A 24,411-nucleotide genomic window follows, 5' to 3' on the forward strand; every position below is an offset into this window, starting at 1 on the left:
TGCCTGGTTCAACTTAGATGAAAGCTGTTCTGCGCTTGGCTGAACCCTCTGGATTCCAGGCATCTAGCCTGTCCTGCTAACTACTTATTATCCTGTCAGCTAGTCAATAACTTGAAAATAAGCTTCTTTAGAGTTCAATCATCATCTTACTACTTTCACAGAGGAGGAGGATCCAAATAACCTTGTGTACCTTATTTCTGGAAATGGAGCTCTGCTTAACTTCCAAAATGTAGCTGCTTTTTCTTTCCTACCCTCTCTCTTTTTTCTTTTGAATCATTGTGAGTTTATATCTTTCATAAAATCTCTTTTCATATTTTATAGTGGGAGTTCAAGGAAGGGCCAAAATAAATGTGTGTGTTATCCACTCTCTTTATATAAAAGTCCGCCTGTGTTTTTCATTACACCGCAATGTTTTCCTGGCCAAGGAAAGTGTACGAAGCTCCAAAAATAATACGGGGTGTGGTGGGGGGAATCTCTAAATGAACTGAAACCAGGAAAGAAACCATTTTATAAAAGAAAAAAAATAATCATGTCCATTTCCCCAAGTATGTTTAACGAAATAGTACTTTTCAATAAAAATAAAATAAAGCAATGTTTATGGATTTTCAAGGGACACACCCAACTTATACACTAAAAAGTGGTTCCTCCTTCAGTATAATCCCATTGGAAGGGTTCATACATCCAAAATGAGGCAGCCTGTGTCACCAAATGTATTTTTGAAGTTAGTTTCTTTCCTTCTTATTTCCTCTCTTCCTCCCTCCCCCACCTGTCTTTAATTAAAACCCAATCTTTTAAAAATGTTAACCCTAGCAGTGTAACATGTAAAAGGGGAGTTGATTTTTTGAAAACAGCCGAAAGTCAGATTCAGCCAGTAACAGTGAGCAAGGACTGTCTACCGAGCACGTTAACATAGTTGCTAACCATGTGTGTGTCCATGTGCCTCTAAAGAAATACAATTACTGGTAGTTTCTCATATGACTGAGCGGAATTCCAACAGGGGTTCTGACAGATACTATGAGGATGTTTGGCAACCCAGTGCTGATAAATGGCTTCGCCTTCTGCGGTGACTGTCGCTAACCACGTATCTCATGCTCCCTCAGGAAACCAGCCACGGCGCTTACATCACCCGCTCCCTCCTCACTGCTCCGATTATTCTTATTCTCACTACCCCTGGATGACATATTAACTTACTATGCTTTCAAAGCACCTCTTCTTTTTTCTTATATCTTGCTTTGTTCCAGAAGTAGTTTCTTGATAAACACACACACAGACACACACACACACACACACACACACCTCAGGACTGTCTGGATTTGTATGTCCCTGCTTGGTGAGCGTCTTAGCTTCCTAATGTTGCATCAGACTAACTCCTGGGCGATGCCAGCTAGGTTAGCAAGCGGTCCGATTGGTGTGACGGTCTAACAAACACTGAACTGGTCACAGTCATTAAGGAAAACTTAAAAATAATCAAAAGCTCCATGCACTTATTTATTTCTTAGGCACCCAAATTTCACTCGATGTTACATTTAGTGTCATGATATAATACATCTCTCAATGTATTATATTGTATTTTGAGAGATACAATACATCTCTCAAAAACGAGGGAAAATTTATTTATTTTATTTTTAGAGTAAAAAGGCTATGAATTTTTAAAAATGGAGAAATTATAGGCAAATAAAGGAAGCTCAATCTCACATTTTATACAAATATTGGCTAAAATGAGTATAGGTTTAAATGTAAAACACAGAACTATACAATTCTGCAAAAATAACATAGGAACAAGTCTTCAGGACCTAGGATTTGGTGAAGAATTCTTAGCTATAACATCAGTACCACAATCCACAAAAGAAAAAAAATAGAGATAAATTAAGCTTCATCAAATTATAAAATATATATATTGCTCTGTGAAGGACTCTGTTAAGAACATTAAGACCCTGTTAAGGGAAAAAGACCCTGTAAAGACAAGGTACAGACTGGAGAAAACATTTGCAAGCCGTGTATCTGACAAAGGATGAGTATCTAGACAATATAAAGAACTCTTAAACTCATCATGAAAACAAATAATCCAATTAGAATATGGGCAAAAGACATGAAGAGACATTTCATTGAAAAGGATATATGAATATGTCAGAAAAGCACAGGCAAAGATGTTCCCCATCACTAGCTATTAGGGAAATGTGAGTTAAAAAACCATATGCGTTATTATTACCACACCAGGTCATCTAAAATAAAAGTGTCAACAGCAAATCCTGGCAAGAATGTGGGGAGTCTGGGTCTCACACACTGCTGGTGGGAATATAAAACAGCACGGCCAACTCTGAAAAACAGTGTGACAGGGTCTCGAAAAAACAAACAACAAAACACACATTTACTATATAACCTTGCAATTGCTGTAGTGGACATTTATTCCAGAAAAATGAAAACCTATGTTTGCACAAATGAGAGTAGATAATTGTTCAAAGCAGCTTGATCTGTAATAGCCCAAACTGGAAACGACCACCATGCCCCTTAGTAATGCTTAAACCCACGACGGGACATCCAAACCTGGAAGTGCTACACAGCTAAAAACCCAAGACTGTGGATACACTCTACTTGAATGGATTGCAAGGACATTACTGAGTAAAACAGTGTCACTCTTTTGGGGTCACTTTTTTGTGTAATTACACAAAGTCACTTGTTGTGTAATTCTATTTACATAACATTGTCAAAATTAGAGAGAAGGGAAACAGATCAGTAGTTGCCAGGGGCTCAGAACGGTGCGGTGGGGGGCAGCGAGGTGGCTGTGCCTATGAGGAAGTATATATTCCTTTTCTAAGGCTATCATAACAAATGACCACAGACTAGGGGGCTTTAACCAGCAGGAATTTATTCTCTCACAGTCCTGGAGGTCAAGAGTCCAGCATCATGGTGTCGGTAGGTGGTAAGGGACGACTGGGACCTTCCTTTGCCTCTTCCAGCTCCTAGTGATTGCTGGGAACCCTTGGCGTCGCTGGGCTCGTAGGTTCATCACTCCACTCCCTGTCGCCATTGTCATACGGCCCTCTTCCTGTGAATCTGTGCCACTTCTCCTGTGCTCAGAGGGACACCAGTCATTGGATCTAGGGCTCACTCTAATTCAGTATGAGCTCATCTCATCTTGATGACATCTGCAAAGACCCTATTTCCAGATAAGGTCAAGTTCATGGGTACAGGGGTGAGAAATTGGACGTGTGTTTTCGGAGGCCACGAATGAACCAGGGTGATTTGTGTGGTGATGAGATAATCTGCATATGTGCAGTGGTGGTTGCACAATCTGCACAAATGATAAAGCGACCTAGAAGTAGGCCCATCCATACATGTGTGCCAATCTCCTGGTTTTGATACTGTACTGTAATTACGTAGATGTAAGTGCAGGGGAAGCGGGGTGAAGGGTACCCAGGATGTCCTTACAGTCTTTGCAACTCCCTGTGTCTATAACTCTTTCAAAATAAGGAGTTAAAAAAATAAATGAGTCCACACAAAAGCCTGCACACAGATGTTTATAAAACTTTATTCATAATCGCCCAAAACTTGGAGGTAGTACAGCTGCCCTTCAGCAGGTGGTGGAGAAATAAACTGTGTCTATGCAGACAGGGGGCTACTACTCAGCGCTAATGAGAAGTGAGCCTTTATCCAGAAAGACACGTGTGCTCCAAGGTTCATTGCAGCTCTGTTTACGGTGGCCAAGACATGGAAACAACCAAAATGTCCTTCGATAGGTGAATGGATAAAGAAGTTGTGGTATATATACACAATGGAATACTATTCGGCGGTAAGAAAAGATGATACAGGAACATTTGTGACAACATGGATGGATCTTGAGAGTATAATGCTAAGCGAAATAAGTCAGACAGAAAAAGCAGAGAACCCTATCATTTCACTGATATGTGGTATATAAACCAAAAACAACAAAAGAACAAGACAAACAAATGAGAAACAAGAACTCATAGACACAGACAATAGTTTAGTGGTTACCAGAGGGTAAAGGGGGAAGTGGTGGTAGATGAGGGTAAACAGAGTCAAATATATGGTGATGGAAGGAGAACTGACTCTGGGTGGTGAACCCGCAATGAGATATATAGATGACATATTACTTACATCTGAAATCTATGTAACTTTACTAACCATTGTCACCCCAATAAACTTTAATGGAAATAAAAAAACAGAAATGAGCCATCAGACCATGAAAACTCATGAGAGAACCTTAAATGTACATGACTAAGTGACGTGACAGAAGCCAATCTGAAAAGACTACATACTGAATGATTCCACGTATATGACACTCTGGAAAAGCCACAACTGTGGAGACAGGAAAAGATCACAGGTTGTCAGGAGTTGGGGGGGCAGGGATGAACGGGGCAGCACAGAGGGTTTCAGTGCAGTGAGACTGCTCTGTGTGACACTAGGATGGGGGTACGTGTCATGACACACTTGTCCACACCCACAGAATGGACACCACCAGGAGTGGCCCTCATGTCAGCTGTGGCCTCTGGGCGATGGTGACGTGTCACTGCAGGCTCATCAGTTGTAACAAATGCACCCTCTGGTGGGAACGTTGACAGTGGAGGAGGCCTTGCATGTGGGGGTTGCAGAGAAGATACGAGAAACTCTGTACCTTCCCCTCAACGTTGTTGTGAACTTAAATTTGCTCTAAGAAAAATAAAATCTTTAATATAAAAGTAAACACAAATCTCATTTTTACCTTCCATCCTCCTCCTGCACCCACAGGTTGAATCAAGTTATATCACTTCTGCTGTGGGACACACACACACACACACACACAGACACACACACAACACACAGGCCTATGTTGGCTGCATGCTGGGTGTGTGGTGTCTCTGTAGAGCCCCAGCCCAGCTGAGGAGGTGGAGTGCCCACTGCAGAAGTAGCCCACAGAGCTGTGCAGCCCTGCAGCACCTGCAGGGCTCTCACGTGCCCATCACGGATCGCATTCCTGTCCATACCTGCTTGTGGGCCCCTCGCCCTGCGCCTGACCAGCCGAGAGCTGGTTCTGAGCTGTGTCCTCAATGGAGAAGCGCTAAGGGCCTCCTGGCCAACCGGAGGGGCATGTGGTGTTCTTGCTGTCCTTGGCGACCTCAAAAGTCAGAGTCTCGCAATAAAGTGTGCTTTTCCCGCAAAGCCACCCACACTGATTTTATTTAGAAATCTGAAGAAAGGGCAGGAAAGTTTACCATCAATGTACCACCGATGGTTTATGGTGTCACTTTATTTCTGACGTTTATGTTCTTTTGGAGTGAACTGGAGCTGCCGGCTTATTCTGGAAAGAGAATAGTAGCCATCTATAAAAATAAATTTATATCCCCAATTTTTTCCCCTCACACGATGAGGCAGTCACTTTTAATGTGGACCTAATGAAGAGTCTTTTCAAGCCTCATTACGCGGAAATTAAAGATGTGGTTTTAGTGATAAATTGGAAATGGCTTCATTGAGAAATAACCGCAGTCGCTGGCTACATGCTTGGGTTTGCACGTAGGGTGCCGCGTGTCGTGGGACCAGAGGTTTTGCATTCATTTCCTGTCTCATTATTGATAAATATGCCATATGGCAAACACCGTGTTCTCTGGTAGGATTACACAAATAGGCAGAAGGGTTGAGGCCTTAACAGGTAGTTTTCCTGAGTGGTGGTGACCTGATTGTGCAGCTAAACTCGCAATGTGGACAAACAGTACATTTTATGAAGTTCATACATTTTCAAAATTGCTCCCGCAATGCTGCTTTCATTTTGTGTTAGGACTGGAATGATGGGCTCTATCTGTTCCAGAAAGCTCCAGCACTGCCTCGAGCGAAAAGGGAAACATCGTATTTCAAGGCCACTGACTGTAACCCAGTCACATTTCACCAGGGAGCATATGCCGGCTCCCTTTATGGTAAAGAAAAGAGTGATGGTGTTGGAATCTGTGCCGGTCTCTCCATCAGTGTTCTCGGTGTGAAGACCAGTCGGCCAGGCTTCTGCAGCACGATTAAAATGTAATGTGTCCCAGTGAGCTAGTGAATACGGGGAGCCTTCCACTTTCTGTATGCAAACTACCCTTTTAGTGGATAAAGCTATTAGCCGACCAAAGTACTGACATTTTTATGGGATTGTTTTTGGAAAAGACTAACATGTAACTCTAAATTCAACATATGGTCGTGGTCAAATTGTATTCCTCCTGTGTAAAATGCTTGAATAATCACCCACCGCCTTCTCTTGGCCAGTGCACAGAGAGGAACATGATTACTTTCAGCCGTATCCCTTAAGCTCTTTCCTTGGCTCGCGTCCCATTCTGCAAGGGCTGATAAATCAGTGGCTCTGAAGATTATTACAGCTCCTAATAGTCTTATGACATTAGAAGGAAGTGAAGCTCGATGGCACAAAATATATCCAACAAATGAAAGCACATAAATAATTTAGGTTTCACAATTTAATTTTTATGGGGTGTTTTTTTGTTGTTACTGCTGTTGTTCATGAGGCATAATAAGGACTGTTGGCTTAGCTTGCAGTAAATAAAGGGGGAACGTTAGAGCACCAAAAATTAAATTTCAACTTTGCTGCTGTCTTTCACTGCTGGCAATCCTCAACTATCCAATTCCAGCCTAAGGTCAAGGTTATATTCATGAAAATTCCCATCAGAGAGGTAAATTCTCTCTCTCTCTCTCTCTCTCTCTCTCTCTCTCTCTCTCTCTCTCTCTCTCTTTCTCTCTCTCTGTCTCTCTCTCACACACACACACACACACACACATCTGCCATCTTTTTGAAACTAGTTAATCTGCTCCTTTTTGTTGTTGTTGTTGTTAAAAATACTTCGCTTTCTTGAGCCTAGAGCAAACCTTAACATATCTTTGTCTGTTTTGAAATAGCCTGTGCTAAGTTGTGATCACCAGTAAACAGTCCCCACCTCCTCTGGGTCCTTGTGTGCCAAGGTCCCTGCTGGGTACCAGGGCAGGTGTGGAGGCAGCATGGCTCAGACCTGTTCTCCAGGACTCAGTCCTTCACACACAAGCGAGCATCTCAGTGACAACACACAAGCTTGTGGATCCCCAAGGGCTGGTGTGAGACGGTGTGGAACTGACAAAGGAGTACAGAAAAGTCTGTTTGACACCCCAGATGTAGAGTCGGTGCAGGGCTTTGCTTTGGATTAGCTTTCCATGAGTTCAAATAAAAATATTCGTGGTGAGCAACATATAAAATTGTACATTGCAGTTACAATGTAGTGAATGGACAAGTAATACTGATAGTCATGTTTATACAAGTCTGCTGTGTCACCATAACTTCTCAGACTTCGTTGACCGAGGGCCAGTCTGCATGTTTAATGAAGCTGAAGCCTCATCCTTTCTGTAGGGAGAAAACACGCGTCTGCTCTGACGTCTTAGATGCCATGTGCAGTGGATGGGGCGGGGGAACAGCAGACATGCTCCATGCCCCCTACTGAGTGTGACCTAGTGTATCCTAAGAACGGGAGGGAGGGGTCTGCGAATGACACTTGCATTCACTGTACATCTGCTCTCAGCCACCAGGCCAACCATTTACAGACATGTGTCACTCACACACAAAAATCCCCAAACTTGTGGAGTCTACCTGTGTTCACTCCTGTGTGGGTGGACAGGTGGTCTTTCTGCTGGTCTTCGGGGTGTCAGCACAAGACTGGTCAGCTGGCAGCTGGGCTGGGCTGGAAAGTCTGGAGAACCTCCTTCCGATGTCAGGTCCCCAGCTGGGTCCCTCAGTTCCCCTATATTGTCCTTTCCTGGTAGACCGGATGGCTTCTTTCCATGGTGCTCGGGGATCCAAGAGAGTGAGACTGAATGTCTTACAAGGTTGCCCCCAAATGTCACAGGGTCTCTTCTACTGAATCCTATTGGTTAAACCATGTCACAAGGTGAGCTGAGAGAGAAACAGACCTCACCCCAGTGGGGGCGGGAGCCGCTAGGGGCCAGGTCTGTGGACACACACACATCAATTCCCGTATGTCACTCCATATCCTCTTCAAAGGAAGGGGTTTCAGTATTAATTTTTATGTGCTTTTTTTCTTTTTTAGTTGAGAAAACTGAGGCTTCGAGATATGAAGAAATTACTTAACGTCTTAGAGTTCTCTAAACATTCATGAGAGTATTTGTTAAAAGTATGGGGCTTAAAATGAGACACACTGGTGACTAAATAATGCTTCTGAAATTTACTGCCTATGAAACTGAAGGCAATCTATTTATTGTTTCTATACAATAGGAATAATATGTATCTCACACGGTTATTTTCAGAGTTGAATAAGATGGTACCTAGCATAATTGCTTACCAGAAAGCCCAGTGAGTAATCAGTACTCAGGGTCCACTGCCGACCATGTTATTTATGGATTAAAAGAGGAGTGTGAATGAAGTGTTCTCAGAGGAGAAAAAAAAAAAGTTACATTAAGATTCGTCAGCAGAATTTTTTAGGGAGAGAAATGAGGATTGGTTAGGAAAACTTAAAGCATCTTGGCTATTAGGACTGTGGGAAATTGCTTTCAGGTCACCCACGGGAAGGTAGAATCAGCCAAGACTGCCTCTCCTTTGTGGGTGCGGGTGGTTAATGAGGGGGTGGGGTGGGAGGTGAAGGTGAGTGCAGAGAGAATGGAGAGAGAGGGAGTGATGGAGTGCTGGACACACCTGAGGGGAGGAGGGGACCTGAGCAGTTTCCAAGTTCCCAAGGAAGAAAGAGTGGTGAGGACCTTTGGAAACTAACATTTACTATTAAGCCTTTGGTATGCTCCAGCCCCAACCCCCCACTATTACCCCATGATCTTTCTTATGAATTCTACTATAGTCTGAGCAACTCAACAAGTGAGTTCATAGAAGGTGGCTTCCTCCAGTGTCACTTCCTTCCATTTCTCAAAACAGGAGGCTTTTTATGCCACCAAACAAAAGGAGAGCTGCTTTACTTCCTGTTGACCTGCACCCAGCAGAGTACCTGACACCCTGGGTGCTCCCTGAATGTGAGGTACTTGAAGGAGCTCCAGGGCTCATTTTGCTTATTTGTTTTTCCAATTTTTACTTAAGGGCTTAGGTACTTAGCTACCTCATGCAATGGATTTGAAATGGAAACACAAAGTCTGTGTATTCAGTATTTCAGGAGACAAGAGGGGTAGCTGAAAGGCCTGAGAATGCAACAGAAGCAGGAAAAGACTGATCCTAAAAACCAGCCTCAGCTCTCACAGCTGGTTGTGTGGATTTAATCTGTGTGGGTTTTGAACTGCATTTGGGCTGGGGGCATTGAATCATTTTAATTTCAATCTTCTGAAGACAGGATAGCCCCACAACTGGGAAACGTGGACCTCTAGGCTGTCACCTCGAGTGATCACGGCTTGACACAATGCGTGGAAGTCTTCTACTTTACATGAACACCAAGCAATGTAACTTGGTAAAAAGAACACTGATTTGGCAGCCAAGAGCTGCGTTCTACTCCCAGTTTGTCATTACTGGCTCTCGGATTTTGAATGATATTGTCTCCAAAATAAAATGTCTTCATTTACAAAGTAAAGGGATTAGATGTCCTATCAGGTTTCTTCCTTGGACCGTTGTTCTTCCTGGTTGTATTTGCAAATTCATAAACAGCCAGCTTGCCATGGCAATTAAAATCAGAGTGGTTGAAGGACAAAAAATCAATAGTGTATAAAGAGCTGTTGCCAAGTCATCAAACAGACAAACAAACAAAAAAACACTTCAATATATGGGGAAATTTATCAATAATTACCATAATAGGAAATTAATGAAAGAATTGCAAATGGCAAACCAACCACTGGAAACATATTTAACCTCAATAATAATTGAATATACTCAAGTATGAGGTCTGACAATTAAGTTTGCAAACTTGTTGCAATGACGTTGCTAACCTTTTTTGATACCAGAGGCATTATTCATTATGAATTTGTACCAATTGGACAAACAGTTAACCAAGTTGACTATTTGGAAGTGCTGAAAAAGCTGCGTGATAAAGTTAGACGACCTGAAATTTTCGCCCATAATTCATGACTCTTGCATCACGACAATACACCAGCTCACACGGCACTGTCTGCGAGGGAGTTTTTAGCCAGTAAACAAATAACTGTATTGAAACACCCTCCCTACTCACCTGATCTGGCCCCCAATGACTTCCTTCTTTACCTGAAGATAAAGGAAATATTGAAAGGAAGACATTTTGATGACATTCAGGACATCAAGAGTAATACGACGACAGCTCTGACGGCCATTCCAGAAAAAGAGTTCCAAAATTGCTTTGAAGGGTGGACTAGGTGCTGGCGTCGGTGCATAGCTTCCCAAGGGGAGGACTTTGAAGGTGACTGTAGTGATATTCAGCAATAAGGTATGCAGCACTTCTTCTAAGATGAATTAGTGAACTTAATTGTCTGACCTTTCGTATAAAGGAAGCTGAGCTATCACTGTTCACTTATTAAGTTGGAAAATACCTTTTAGTGCTTCACATTGAATGCTAAGGGTTTTATCACCTTATTGGTTGTTTAGTATACAAACCCTCTGAGGGGTCAGTTTGGCAATATTTATCAAGAGCATTAACACTTTATCTTTGACCCACTAGTGTCACCTTTTAGAAATGCAGAGATGTCTGCATCAGTGAGAAACACATTTATGCAGGATGATTTATGGTAATTCAACCCTGAAGTTACTTAGATAGTCACAAACAGTGGGAGAGTTATAAATTATGTTACATCTGATGGTCACCTATATAGCCACTGAAATCTGAAATGTTAGGAACACTTTATACTATGGGAAAATGCTTGCCACATAATGGTAAATGCAGAGAGAGAACGCATCCACACAGCAAGTTCAGTGTCAACCTAACCATGAAAAATACACAGGTACCCACAGAATAACACTGGGAGAAGTCGGCACTCCAGACTAGAGAATGCTGTTTCAAAAATGACTGAATAATTGACAATTTTTATTTTGTTCTTTGTATTGTCCTGAATTTTCAAAACTTGAGTGAACCTGCAAACATTGTGATTTAAAAAAAAACAAACAATAAAAAAAAAAACCACCGAAACAAATGTGTTTTCCCTTCAGATATTCTTCAGGTCCCTTGAGCATGAGCACTCCGACAGCATTTTCCAGGTGTAATTCAATGCAATACACTCCAAATAAGCTGGAAACACTCGTTTTGTTTTAATGGCTCCATTGCAGAACAGAAAAGAGAATGCCCGGGAGATGAATTTCTTTGTGGATGCCGCATGCAGGTTCCCCCACCCCACCAGCCGAGAGAGAGCACACCCACCTTAGCCTGTCCACCAAGATGGGCCATGGCCGGCTGCCAATCCGCCTGACGGGCAACCAGGGACCTGTCTGTCACTTCCCTGAGTGCTAAGTTACATGGCTAAAGGGGTTGCTTTCAAGGGGAGCCAAATGCCACCATAAATCTCTATAAGGGATCTAGTGTCGCCGTGCCAAAGGACGGTTTATTATTAGAAAAGTCACAAATAGAACTGACACACAGTGGTGAGCACAGTGCTGTTACGCGTGCGTATTTGTTCATACGTGTGTGTACACATGTGGTGCTACATCTGTGCGTGGGATCCATACATGTATTTCTGTACCCGCCTCATGCCTCATTCTTTCCTTTTTTTTCTTTCTTTCTTTTTTTTAACCTCTCATACATTTATCTGTTTCTGAAATTCAACTTTGATGGGCGCTTGCACTGCCTGTGGCCCTGGTGACATGTCCTCCAGGAATCCCAGTGTACAGTCGCCTTGTCATTGCCCTGAAGGCAGGTTTCAGATGAACCAGCGGTGCTGAGCACACACACTGCCAGCCACTGTGCCTGTCTGTGCTAGGTCAGACGTGGGACTCTCCTTAGGCCTCACCCTTCTGCAGGTGGCACGAGCCACGTGCCCACGGGTGCTTTGCAGAACATCTGGCACCAGCCAGCAGCGGTTTTCAGCTTGCAGGTCGGACCCACTGTCATAACACGGCCAGGTGTGCAGTGAGTGGTGACTGCCACTAACGAAAATACCAAGTGTGCTGTTTGCTGACTTACCCAATGAGTTAAGGCAGGTTTGAGCTCCCTCTAAAATGCAGGCACTGCCCCCTGCATTGGGCTGTGGCCTCGTGAGGGGCTGAAGGAGATTTAATGGAAGGTTGGTAGGATGTGCATGAGGCAGCCGACCAGGGATTGCACGGCCTTCTCCTCTCCTCGTTCACCCCGTCCAAGGCCTCCTTTGCTCACCACAGACACCGCTCTTTTTACTCACCACTTTCCTCCAGGGCCAAAGCTAATGGACGTTCTCAGTCCACATCTCCTGCCCAACACTTGACAAAGCCCCACCCCATGTTAAACTTGCCCCCATGGTGTGGGGACACATGTGCCCCTGGTTGTCACTGGATGCCCCCATCAACACTTCCTTCCTGCTCTTAGACTTTGGCCTGCCGCGGTCCACTCTCTAGGGCGTCCCCTTCAATGCCTCTCCACACAGCTCATCTCCACATGTTCGCTCCAGCCCATGGTCTCGTCAGCAGCACATAAGTCCCAGCTGCCTACGCAGTGGCTTACTTTGTGTCTCAGACTTGGGGGATCCAAATCCCTGATTTCCCCTACCCACTGAAACCTGGCCTCTCCGCCTCCTCATGTTAATAAACAGCCTCCACTCTTCCAGCTGCTCAGGCCAGAACCGTGGAGCAGGATGACCGCAAGAGGCCCCTTGTTTTGGGCTGAACTGAGTACCTCCCTCCCGCTCCCCAATCCGTATGGTGAAGCCCCAGCCCCCAGGACCTCAGAATGTGACTGTATGTGGAGCTGGGGCCTTTACAGAGGGGATGAAGGTGCAGTGAGGTCATTGGGGTGGGCCTAGTCGTATGCCTGCTATCCTTATAAAAAGAGGATATGAGGAGACAGACACACACAGAGGGGAAACCACGTGAGGACACAGGAAGACGGCCGTCTGCACGCCAGGGAGAGAGGCCTCAGCAGGACCCAGCGCTGTGACACCTGGATCCTGGACGTCCCGCCTCCAGGACTCCGAGAGAGTCCGTTGTGGAAGCCGCCCCGTCATACTTTATAAGGCGGCCTGAGGTGGCTAGTGCGGCTCCTTGTGCGAAAATAATTAAGGACTTGAAGCAGACACAGCGCAGCACTGACCCAAGGGCGGGCCCTCCCCGCGCAGATGCTGAGTGACCTGCCCGGGCCGCCCCGCCTGGCCGTCCGCTTTGGCTGTCCGCTGTCCGATGCGCCCGCAAACCGCCTGCTGCTGCCCTGGGGACATGAAGGCAGGCGGGACGGTCCCCACGCCCTGGCCCCGGCCTCTCCGCCTCCCATCGCCCCAGCGGCCCGGGGCACCCCCGCAGCGCTCCGCTCACAGCCCTCCTGGGTCAGAGGGAAGCCCTGCCCCTCGTGACTCCTCCCCTCGCGCCCCGCAAGCACGTGGCCGTGCGGAGGCCTTGCGGAGAGCCAGCCCAGCGAGGGCCGCCCCGGTGGGGGCCAGACGCCGCCCTGGCCGGGGCCCGACGCCTCCCCGCTGGGGGCCCGACGCCTCCCCGGTGGGGGCCCGACGCCTCCCCGCTGGGGGCCCGACGCCTCCCCGGTGGGGGCCAGACGCCGCCCTGGCCGGGGCCCGACGCCTCCCCGCTGGGGGCCCGACGCCGCCCTGGCCGGGGCCCGACGCCGCCCCGCTGGGGGCCCGACGCCGCCCCGCTGGGGGCCCGACGCCGCCCCGCTGGGGGCCCGACGCCGCCCCGCTGGGGGCCCGACGCCGCCCCGCTGGGGGCCCGACGCCGCCCCGCTGGGGGCCCGACGCCGCCCTGGCCGGGGCCCGACGCCGCCCCGCTGGGGGCCCGACGCCGCCCCGCTGGGGGCCCGACGCCGCCCTGGCCGGGGCCCGACGCCTCCCCGCTGGGGGCCCGACGCCTCCCCGCTGGGGGCCCGACGCCGCCCTGGCCGGGGCCCGAAGCCTCCCCGCTGGGGGCCCGACGCCGCCCTGGCCGGGGCCCGACGCCGCCCCGCTGGGGGCCCGACGCCGCCCCGCTGGGGGCCCGACGCCGCCCTGGCCGGGGCCCGACGCCTGCCCGCTGGGGGCCCGACGCCTCCCCGCTGGGGGCCCGACGCCGCCCTGGCCGGGGCCCGAAGCCTCCCCGCTGGGGGCCCGACGCCGCCCTGGCCGGGGCCCGACGCCGCCCCGCTGGGGGCCCGACGCCGCCCCGCTGGGGGCCCGACGCCGCCCTGGCCGGGGCCCGACGCCTCCCCGCTGGGGGCCCGACGCCGCCCCGCTGGGGGCCCGACGCCTCCCCGCTGGGGGCCCGACGCCGCCCTGGCCGGGGCCCGACGCCGACCCGCTGGGGGCCCGACGCCTCCCCGCTGGGGGCCCGACGCCGCCCTGGCCGGGGCCCGACGCCTGCCCGCTGGGGGCCCGACGCCTCCCCGCTGGGGGCCCGACGCCGCCCTGGCCAGGGCCGACGCCTCCCCGCTGGGGGCCCGACGCCTCCCCGCTGGGGGCCCGACGCCTCCCCGCTGGGGGCCCGACGCCGCCCCGCTGGGGGCCCGACGCCGCCCTGGCCAGGGCCGACGCCTCCCCGCTGGGGGCCCGACGCCTCCCCGCTGGGGGCCCGACGCCTCCCCGCTGGGGGCCCGACGCCTCCCCGCTGGGGGCCCGACGCCTCCCCGCTGGGGGCCCGACGCCTGCCCGCTGGGGGCCCGACGCCTCCCCGCTGGGGGCCCGACGCCGCCCTGGCCAGGGCCGACGCCTCCCCGCTGGGGGCCCGACGCCTCCCCGCTGGGGGCCCGACGCCTCCCCGCTGGGGGCCCGACGCCGCCCCGCTGGGGGCCCGACGCCGCCCCGCTGGGGGCCCGACGCCTCCCCGCTGGGGGCCCGACGCCGACCCGCTGGGGGCCCGACGCCGCCCTGGCCGGGGCCCGACGCCGACCCGCTGGGGGCCCGACGCCGACCCGCTGGGGGCCCGACGCCGCCCCGACGGGGGCCCGACGCCGCCCCGACGGGGGCCCGACGCCGCCCCGGCGGCCGCGCTGTCTGAGGCGGAAGCCCAGGCCGGCCCTTTGCCTCCCACGCGCTCCGCACCCACCCATCCTCGGCGCCCCTGCGCACTGACGCAGGCCCCCCGCCCCGCAAACGCCAGCTCGGAGCCTGTGGCCCCCCTTCCCCGGCCCCTTGCGCCAGGCTTGGTCCCCGCAGAGGACAGCGAGGAACCGTCCCGCCCGGGCCCAGCACGTGGCCGCGCAGGGTGGGCTCCAGGCCGCGGGCTGTGGGCCTGTGCTGAGCAGCCTTCTCTGTGGCCTTTGGGTTCCCAGACCCTGAAAGGGGCCCTCCCGGCGACACAGGCTGGCTTCCCCGCAGCCGGTCAAGCCCCCACATCCTGTTGGACACCTCTCCTTCCTCGTAAGGCCACACTGCTGACTCAACGTGGATGGACACAGTCAGGTGGCTGGGAACCACAGTCTGAGCACCGGATTCCCGACTCTGTTGGGCTCTTAGCATAAAATGGCCCATGAGTGACCATTCCAACAGGTCACTGAAACGGTCAGCGAACCAAAGAATCGGAGACCATCACTTTTAATCGGAGGGCTATTATTATTAGTGGGTCACTTTGGACAAATGACTTCTTTGTAAGTTTTTTTCTTTGTCCTTTTCTAAAATGGAATAAAATAAACTTTTTCCTTTGAAGAAGTGTCATAAGGAATGAATTAATTCAGGTGATTCCAAGACAATTTGCAAATCTCCATACCTAACCATACAAGCTTATTCTGACTTCCCTTGATAATATAAAGAAAAATGGGCATGCGCAGCATCAGGTTAAAAATGAAGATTCTAGAATTTGATCACATTCATGCCTTGGCTTTGTCCCTATCAGCTGTGCAACTATAAGTAAGCTATTCAATTTCCCGTGCCTCAGTTTCCCCAGCTGTAAGACAAGAATGACAGTACTCATCTCATAGCGTTGTTGGGAGGATTAAAAATTAATCCTATAAATCTAGATTAGTGTCTAGCAAGTTGGAAGCCCTCATACGTATCAGTTGCTACTATTAGCGGCCATCAGCATAAGGACATTATTATTGCTTATCCGTGTAATAACAAAGTGTAAGTAGTAATTATTACTGCTGAGTGGAGAGAAATTTGGTGTACGTTTTTATCTCATAGTTGGTAAACAACCATTATTTAGATTGGGAATAAAACTGCCCAGACCAAGTCTTTTAATGTAAATTATTTTGCTGTCCTACCATGTTTCCTCCGAAAATAAGACCTAGCCGGACAAGGAGCTCTAATGTGTTGTTTGGAGCAAAAATTAATATAAGACCAAGTCTTAATATAATATCAGATGGGGTATAATGTAATATAGTATAGTATAATATAATATAATATAATATAATATAATACTGGGTCTTATATTAATTTTTTCTCCAAAAGACGCATTAGTGCGATGGTCTTATTTTTGGGGAAACATGGTAGTATCTGGAGCGTCAAATACATAAGGTACACCTGCTTCATTTGGAGCAAAGTAACAGTAAACCTTACAATACTTGGATACAACTTATGTTACCAAAGAATTTTAACTCATTGACTCATTGACTCATCAAGAGAGCTTCCTGAGGTAAGAGGGGCAGGCCTTACATGCCCCGATTTATAGATGAGGAAGCTGAGATTCCAGGAGGCCGTTTCGCACAGACATGAACAAATCTATTGCCAGGCCAATGCCTTTCCACTGTCCAAGAAACTTGTAAGGTCAATGCGATGCTTGGACTGAGAAGAGTTGAGTATCAGATTACAGGTGCTAGATCAAACTGAGAAGGACGCTGCTTCTCATCATTGAAGGCTCTCCGTTACCTTTTGGATTGGCATGTGCATGCTTGTGTGCGTGTGTGCGTGCTTGACTTGTGCCCAGGTAGAAGCAGCAGAAATTATTTTTAAGTAACACTTCCATAGATGAATGATTTCTATGAGCTTCCTGGTAAATGATGGGCTGCATCTATGTAATTAACTGTAAGCAGTGAACATGCTGTGAACAACGGCAACATAAATAACAGTTACTGCCTTTCTATCTGTAATCTGGAGGAAAGACATTCTCAGGGCGCTTTCCTCGACGCACATCTGCCTCTTATTGACCGTGAAAGAGGGGTGAGCTGGGTGAAGCCCAGGCTTTTGCACAGTGAAGAAGCTGAAGAACTGAGGCCTTGAGGTACAGTAATTGGAGAGGAAACATTTGAATGTGATTGGTCTGTTGCAAAGTGCTGCCTGGGAAACATGCTTTGTCACTGTCACACTTTTGCACTCCATTCATCCCCTCACCTCTAGTTTAGAAACCTATTTCTGGATCAAACAAGCAGCCTAAATGGAAGTAGTGAGAAAATTAATCAGTAAAATCTTCTGAAATTGGGGGTCTTCTTAAAAATTTGCTCCCTTTACTCAGAGGAGCTGGCAGAGAATAATTATTCTTTTCCATGTACAGCTGACTCAGAGCTTTCTTCTGCATGCTGGGAAAAGAGTATGTACTTAAGAAAAAACAGCCTTGTTATATTTGTGCTGTGTCTTTTTGTTATAAAGGAAGACACTGTTGGAGAAACTTACTCATAGTCTTTGTGGGGACAGAGCCAGGAGTGCAGTTTCCAGGCTCTCGGCCTCACATAGAAAGGTGCTGGCTCAGGTAGTAAATGGCCATCAGCTGTGATTGCATGGCCATCAGCTGTGGCTAGTTGGCCGTCAGCTGTAACCAGTGGGCCGTTGGCCACTAATATAACGGCTGTGGCTACGCTAGCAGAGAATGGGGGCTAGCAAGAAGATGGCTGGCAAGCGTGGATTGCAGTTAGGACACGGGTGGCGGACAGTGTGGCTCCTGCCTCCTGTGTCTCCAGCCCGGCCGCCAGTGAGACTACAGTGGTGTGACCCCCTCCCTATGGCCCCGTGGGTGTTCCTGTTTGGCCTCGCCGTGTCCTGCGTTCTTATGTGGGGAGTGGGACCAGAGACCCTGCAAGACTCCCTGCAGGACAGTCTTGATCCACCAAATGCATTCTGCAAGGTATTTAGTCTTTGCAAGAGAGTAAAAGAAACACATTTAGGTTCCAGTTTGTTTTGGTCACTCGTTGCAACTAATTTCTCAGTGAACTGGGCCTCCGGAGTCTGGAAGAGGCTCAGATCATCATCTGCTGTCATCAGTCGGGGAGGTTTCTTTCTAATATGTCCCCCTTCTCCCCAGTGTGGGGAAGACTAATTTATAGTGATCATGGAAAATGCTGCCAGGCGGGGGCTGGGACATGGAGACAGGGTGCTGTAATCAGGTCATGCTGGGCTCCTGGGTGCAGCCTGCTGACCCACCAGGTGTGCGGGTGAGCCAGGTGCTTCTGTCACTGAGACACTGGATGTATAAGCACGGGAGTGAGGGAAAGCTGTGACACATGTAACCCGGGCTCCCAGGTCAGGCATTTCCACATGCTCAGGAGGGCAAACGCAGACCAGGGGACATGCCCACTACATCAGCGTTCCCCGAGTGAAGGTGGATAGCATCCAATGGAGAGACTGTATTGTGATGCCATTTTGCTTGGCTTGGCTTTCCTTTGGAACACTGCAACTGAGAACAAGGAAGAGCAATGCTCTCACCTACAAAACAAAACAAAAAAAATCAGAAAAAAAAGATACTTTTCAGGGTAACGACTTCCTTGCTGCTTGGGATGGCGGCAGATGGAAAGTTAGGTGCCCTGCAGAGCCAAAGGGAGCACTAAAGGTGCAAAACTCCAGTTCTGCCACAAAGGGGCATGCCACATTGGCCTTCAAATGACATGCGTTTGTATATTGGCCTTGCCCGTCCTTGCCCGAGAGTCCTCTGCTTCCTTAGCAGGCTCAGAGATGTCTTCATCTGTGGGCTGCTACGACAGAATGTCCCCCGCAGGGGCTTGCTGCTCGGTGTCTGGAGGCCGGATGTCCAGGGTCAAGGCCCCGGCAGATCTGGTGTTGGGTGAGGACACACTTCCTGGTTCACAGACAGCGTATCTGTGACTTCACATGGAGGGAGGGGCGAGGGTGCTCTCTGAGGCCTCCTTTATAAGGACACTAGTCCCACTGGGGCTCCCCCCTCATGACCATGAACACCCAGAGGCCCCACTTCCTGACACCACCACACTGGGGGGTAGCCTTCTACATATGGATTTGGGGGAGACGCCACAGTGTGTAGCACTTATTAATGACAAAGTCAGGTTTTCTACCCCCCAAACTGCCAGAGAGGACAGAGCAGCCACAAGCCACACCACTGTCCTATGTTAAAGCAATGATACGACAGGTCTCTGAAGATGCATGGCAGTAGCCCTTGCTGTTTTCAGGGTCCCATGGACACCAACTAACAAAGCAGCTCCATACACAGGACGTTATAGAAACTGGTGTCCTATAACCTGACATGTTTTTGTGGTCAAAGAACGGGGACACATTCATTGATGGATGGAAGAACAATTCCCAGGAGAACATTGTTCCCACGCTGTCGGGAGGGTCTCATGATAAAGTCTAGGAAGCTAAATGTGATGTCAAGAGGGGTGGCCTCAACCCCAGTGCCCTTTTGCCCTCTCCACGGTAAAAGGGGGGATTCTCTGCTTTTCGAAGACAACCAAGGCTAATGAAATCATCGTTTGGGATGCCACAGAACATGTGGGCTCATTTGTTCCCCCGAAACATTAAGGGAGCTGCACGCTTTCAAACAGGGTTTTCCAGACTGCATTTAGAAAGCAGAAGGATTCTTTGAGCTCTTTGTGTTTTATTTGTTTGGCTCATGAAGGATCAGAGTGACTAATGGCAGGGAGTTCATTTGGCTCCAAATGTAGCCAGTAGGGATGGTGACTGCTCGTGGAAAGCAGGGGGCTGCCCTCTGCAGACCTCACACGAGTGATGACAGAGAGAGGGAAGTGCTTGCTGGAGCAGCTGGAAGGAACACTGCTTTGCCATTAACTAAAGATGGGACACTCCATGTGTTCAGCACTGCACCCTGACATGCTCACAAAGCTAGGTGCCTGTTCTTGCACCACCCTGGCATCAGCGTCTTTTCTAGAATGCAGCGTCCATCTTCACTCGCCTTGTCTGAGAGGGAGAGAGCATGGGCCTCCCATTGCACGTACAACTTGCTAATTTAGAGATAAATAAAGCCGACACCAGAGCTGGCTGTCAGGATGCAGTTAATCGAGAGGACAGAATTTAAATCATGAGCCCTGGTGCCGTGAACAAAAAATGGATCAGTATTTGTGGTCGATCAGCAACCTCGCAGATATTTACATCTATCCTTGTTACGTTGAGTCCTGCCTAAACGAATCTGAGAGAATCAGCCCTGAGGTGTGCACACAAAAATTCGTCTTTTCCCTGAAGGCGCTTAATTCATGGGCATTAATTGTGACACCTCCCCTGTGAGGCCTACGCTCATGTGTCCAGTGCAGAAAATTAGGAAACAAGAAAGTAAGTACATTTCCCCAAGTCCCTGTGTGAACTTTAAATCAGAAAGCAGGGGTCGAGGTGTCCTTGAGATCCAATTGCCACCTGACACGGTATTTTAGGTGTGGTCATGCCTGTCCCACTGTGAGTGCTGGCTAAGGAAAATGAGAATATCTAAGGAAAGAGCGACTTGGGTGTATGGCTCTGCGGGTCCAAATCCTGCCCTGTGAGCCACAGCTGCCCGAGAAGTCTGCAGGATGGAGGCAGGGTGTCCCTAAGCAGACATGCTCCGCGGAGATGCTTCCCAAGGTACCTGCTTGTCCCCTCCCCGTCAATGGCCCAGACACCGCGCCCCCCCCCCATAGTCTCCAAGCACGGAGCCATGGGAGCCCCCGACAGTCCGTGCCTATTTCCGTTACAAGTTTATCTTCCATGATGACATGATCCATGATTGATGAGAGCATGGTGAGGGGACTTAAGAGGGCTGCCCCTCACCTGGTGAAACAGGAATGCAACCTAAAGTGAAGCAGTCAATCCAAAACTTGTAAGCCAAGGTGAGTGACACAGGCCTGGTGTTCAGACTTAAAACAGCTCGAAGACTGAAGATAACATTGGCTCTGGAAAAACAGATTGGAGGGAGGAGTGTAACTGTGGCTGTTTTTTAATTTTAAACCTTTTCATAATCTTTGGCTTTAAAATTATGTGCATTTCTTATGTATGGAAGGCAGGAGGGTAGCAAGGATGGAGGGAGGGAAGGAAGAAGAGTAGCGTAAAGAACACACTTGGATCCGAGGCATTTTCTCAGCGTGGCAAAGGTGAGGATGGGGGTCATTGGGTATTCAGTGAATTTTCCTGCCTAGGACTGGACTCGGAGAGACAGGAAGTCTACACGATGAGAAAGTAGGGGACAAAAAGCATTTCGGGCCACCAACAGCACAACGCTCATGAAATCCTTGTATTCATGGACACCTTTTAGCCTCACGCTAATAGGTGGGTTAGCAGGATAGCCCTGTTCTACAGGTTGAGCGGGTTAACTGAGCTCTCAGGAGTATTAACAGACAGACCTGCATTTGGCCGCACCTGAAGCCTCCACAGAAGCAAGGGTCAGTGAACAAGGGTCTGCTTAGAGCCCTGTCTCATTGTTTGCTGTCAAAGCCGAAGTTTCCATCAACAGTGTAATTTTGTACATTTTCTTCAGGAAGCCCCTATTCAAATGCAACAATATTCCCTAAACTGATTTTTTTTTTTTAAGCAGAACCCGAGGTTTGTAAGTGGATTTTAATACTTACTGAGCCATATTGGTTATTACCCCGACCCCGTTTTTGGTTTTTTTTTTTTTTTGAGTATTTAGTGGTGTTTTTTTTTTTTTAATTTATTTATTGGGGTGACAATTGTTAATGAAATTACATAATTTCAGGTGTACAATTCCGTATTACATCATCAATAAATCCCATTGTGTGTTCACCACCCAGAGTCAGTTCTCCTTCCATCACCATATATTTGATCCCCCTTACCCTCATCTCCCTCCCCCCACCCCCCTTACCCTCTGGTAACCACTAAACTATGTCTGTGTCTATGAGTTCTTGTTTCTCATTTGTTTGTCTTGTTTTTGGTTTATATACCACATATCAGTGAAATCATAGGGTTCTCTGCTTTTTCTGTCTGACTTATTTCGCTTCGCATTATATTCTCAAGATCCATCCATGTTGTCAGAAATGTTCCTATATCATCTTTCCTTAACGCCGAATAGTATTCCATTGTGTATATGTACCACAACTTCTTTATCCATTCATCTATCGAAGGACATTTTGGTTGTTTCCATGTCTTGGCCACCGTAAACAAAGCTGCAATGAACATTGGAGTACACGTGTCTCTATAGAGAAATGCTTTTATATTTTTGGGGTAGATACCCAGGAGAGCGATTGCTGGGTCATATGGTAATTCTATTCGTAATTTCTTGAGGAACCTCCACACTGCCTTCCATAACGGCTGCACCAGTCTGCATTCCCACCAACAGTGTATGAGGGTTCCTTTTTCTCCACAGCCTCTCCAACACTTGTTGCTATTTGTCTTGTTGATGATAGCCATTCTGACTGGGGTGAGGTGATATCTCATTGTGGTTTTCATTTGCATTTCTCTGATGATTAGTGATGTTGAGCATTTTTTCATATGTCTATTTGCCATTTGTAAGTCCTCTTTAGAGAAATGTCTCTTTAGGTCCTCTGCCCATTTTTCAATTGGGTTGTTCGTTTTTTTGTTGTTGAGTTTCATGAGTTCCTTGTATATTTTGGATATTAGACCCTTATTGGAGGAACTATTTGCAAAAATCTTCTCCCATTCAGTCGGTAGCCTCTTTATTTTGTCGATGGTTTCTTTTGCTGTGCAGAAACTTTTAAGTTTCATATAGTCCCATTTGTTTATTTTAGCTTTTACTTCCATTGCCTTTGGAGTCAAATTCATAAAATGCTCTTTGAACCCAAGGTCCATAAGTTTAGTACCTATGTTTTCTTCAATGCAGTTTATTGTGTCAGGTCTTATGCTTAAGTCTTTGATCCATTTTGAATTAATTTTGGTACATGGTGAGAGATAGCAGTCCAGTTTCATTCTTTTGCACGTAGCTATCCAATTCTGCCAGCACCATTTATTGAAGAGGCTGTCTTTCCTCCATTGTATGTTTTTAGCTTCTTTGTCAAAAATTATCTGTCCATATTTATGTGGTTTTATTTCTGGGTTCTCAATTCTATTCCATTGGTCTACGTGTCTGTTTTTCCGCCAATACCATGCTGTTTTGATTATTGTAGCCCTGTAGTACAAGCTAAAGTCAGGCAGTGTGATACCTCCAGCACTGTTCTTTTTTCTTAAGATTGCTTTGGCTATTCGGGGTCTTTTGTGGTTCCAAACAAATCTGATGATTTTTTGTTCTATTTCTTTAAAAAATGCCATTGGGATTTTGATGGGGATTGCATTAAATCTGTATATTGCTTTGGGTAATATGGCCATTTTAACTATGTTGATTCTTCCAAGCCATGAGCACGGAATGTCCTTCCATTTCTTTGTGTCATCTTCAATTTCTTTCAAAAATGTCTTATAGTTTTCAGCATATAAATCCTTCACATCCTTGGTTAAATTTATTCCTAGGTATTTTATTCTTTTTGCTGCAATTGCAAAGGGAATTGTTTTTTGTATTTCTTTTTCTGAGATTTCATTGTTAGTATATAGGAATGCAATGGACTTTTGTACGTTGATTTTGTAGCCAGCAACTTTACTGTATTCATTGATTGTTTCTAACAGCTTTTTGGTGGAGTCTTTAGGGTTTTCTATATATAGCATCATATCATCTGCAAAGAGTGATATTTTAACTTCTTCATTCCCAATTTGGATGCCTTTTATTTCTTTCTCTTGCCTGATGGCTCTGGCAAGGACTTCCAACACTATGTTGAAAAGCAGAGGTGATAGGGGACAGCCCTGTAGTGTTCCTGAACGTAGAGCAAAGGGCTTCAGTTTTTCACCATTAATTATGAGATTAGCTCAGGGCTTGTCATAGATGGCCTTTATTATGTTGAGGTATTTTCCTTCTATACCTATTTTATTAAGTGTTTTAATCATAAATGGATGTTGTATCTTGTCAAATGCTTTTTCTGCATCAATTGATATAATCATATGATTTTTGTCCTTTATTTTGTTTATGTGATGTATCACATTGATGGATTTGCGGATGTTGAACCATCCTTGTGCCCCGGGGATGAACCCCACTTGGTCATGATGAATAATCTTTTTAATGCATTGTTGTATTCGATTTGCTAAAATTTTGTTTAGGATTTTTGCATCAGTATTCATCAGAGATATAGGTCTGTAGTTTTCTTTTTTTGTGTTGTCGTTACCAGGTTTTGGTATCAGGGTAATGTTGGCCTCATAAAATGAGTTAGGGAGTACTGACTCTTCTTCAATTTTTTGGAAGAGTTTGAGCAGGATTGGTATTAGATCCTCTTTGAAGGTTTGGTAGAATTCACTAGTGAAGCC

Source organism: Rhinolophus hipposideros (assembly GCF_964194185.1).
Source record: "Rhinolophus hipposideros genome assembly, chromosome: 1".
In the NCBI taxonomy this organism is placed as follows: Eukaryota; Metazoa; Chordata; class Mammalia; order Chiroptera; family Rhinolophidae; genus Rhinolophus; species Rhinolophus hipposideros.